Source organism: Tenrec ecaudatus, chromosome 13 (assembly GCF_050624435.1).
Source record: "Tenrec ecaudatus isolate mTenEca1 chromosome 13, mTenEca1.hap1, whole genome shotgun sequence".
In the NCBI taxonomy this organism is placed as follows: domain Eukaryota; kingdom Metazoa; phylum Chordata; class Mammalia; order Afrosoricida; family Tenrecidae; genus Tenrec; species Tenrec ecaudatus.
Window position 1 is genome coordinate 10,358,648 of NC_134542.1, and position 1,946 is coordinate 10,360,593.

At 44.7% G+C, this 1,946-nt stretch overlaps 1 pseudogene; it reads left to right on the forward strand.

Moving 5' to 3' along the window:
• Positions 1-452: 452 nt before the first annotated feature.
• Positions 453-1,594, forward strand: LOC142424836 (vacuolar protein-sorting-associated protein 36 pseudogene; annotated as a pseudogene).
• Positions 1,595-1,946: the final 352 nt, after the last annotated feature.

Genomic DNA, 1,946 nt, shown 5'->3' on the forward strand with positions numbered 1-1,946 from the left:
CTCAATAAGTCGATCCTGCTTTCTTTGAGGTTGTGAGCAGAGAACCCTAAATTGTTCAGATAGTCATTCAATGTTTCAGGTAACTTGGATGTTTACTATCCATGACATTCATTAATCAGCTCTCCAAGCACCTTTAATTTACCTTTGAGGCTGTGTGTAGATGGGTTTTTTTGGTGGAAAAATTCCAAGTAATGGAATTGCGTCACGTTTATGATAATATTCCATGATTTACATTATGATTCGGCAAAATTATCAAACTGGCCTGAACTGGACTATTAATGACTTGATTCTCATTATTTATGCTTAGAGAAAATTAGTCAACCTCTGTGAAAAAAACAACTTACTTAAATAGATATGAGTAATATTCAAAGAGACACTTCGGGCTGCCCGTCTTGCGGTTCATGACCTGGGTGCGCAGATGCGGGCGAGCGCCAGTGGTCGGCTTGGAGGCCATGGGCTGGTTCTTGTGGACCAGCGACCTCCAGGAGATCAACCAGATCCTGCTGGTCCATCAGCGCGGGGTGCGCATCTGTCATGGCAAGGAAAACATCAAAGTTGGTGCTGGGACCCTCCTTCTTGGCACACACTGACTGATTTGGAGAGATCAGAAAAATCAGGAATGATGTATGGCCATTCCTCTTCCTCAAGTTGTGCTCATGGAAAAACAGGTAGATGGAGTTGGGAAAAGGTGCAAGAATAGTGGTTCATCATCACCCAGCCCCACCTAACAAAGAACCCGGTCTGTCCCAGAGCAGTAAGAATCCCTACATCAGAGAATTCCTACATCCTTCGAAGAACAGGCCAGACTGAGTTTGACAGGCACTGATCAGAGGAACTGGGCCAGAGAAGATGGGAGAATATGCCTGTTTCCCAGTCATGACAAGCAAATAAAGGATCCCCATCAGGAAGACTAAGGGCTGTAGGAATTGTAGGGATTAAAAGGAAATTGGGGAAAAAAAGAAAAAAAATGGACTCAAAACATTTCTGAGGCCTTTGAAGACCCCAGAAAGCTCATGATCAAGGCCAAGGAAGTGGTGGAGTTTTCAAATCAATAGCTAATAAAATTAAAGACAAACAAGGCAACATCACAGAAGAGGAGACCATCCGGTTTAAATCCTACTACCTGAGCATGGGCATCGCTCACACAGTTACCAGAGAAACCTGCAGCTCAGGTACACATAGAGCTGGGCCTTTAGAGGAACGAGGGGCAGAATGTCACTGACAGTGGTGTGGTGCTTAGTAAACCAGGCTCAAGGGGTGGAGTTGCTCCACCTGAAGATTAAGTGACTACCTGCATGATGCTGGATGCCCTGAAATTACCTCTCAGACTTGAGTCTTCGATAGTGGTGTCACGGTTATTGAGCTTCAGTCACACAAGGAAGAGGAGATGGTGACTTCAGCCCTGGAGACGGTTTCAGAAAAGGGACCTTTAACATCAGAAGAGTTTGCCAAGCTTGTGGGGATGTCTGTCCTTCTTGCAAAAGAAAGTTTGCTTCTTGCTGAGAAGATGGGCCACCTTTGCTGAGATGACTCCGAGGAAGGGTTGTGGTTTTCTATTTTGTTGGGCTTAGGGGGTTGTTTGTATTTGAAATAGCTCTCATCCATAGACTTACGCCATGGAGAGGCTGTGCACAACGTTGAGCAAAGAGCTAAACTTTGAGAAACCGAGAATCCATGGGACTTTTGCCATGTAATATAAAACTATCATAATTTCTTTCTAAATATTATGGTCCAGGAAGCTTACTAAGGATAACTTATAGGGAAACACAGATACAGGGGGCATTTGAAACCATGCTGTCGAGAACCGATGTTGAACTTGCAATCTGGTGGGTTGTAACTCGATCCTCAAATCTAAACCTTTTCAAAGAAGGGGATTTAGCCCAGGGCGCAGGAGAACAGGAAAGCTGCATACATGGGCAGGTAAGACCATCGCTTTGGGGTGACTA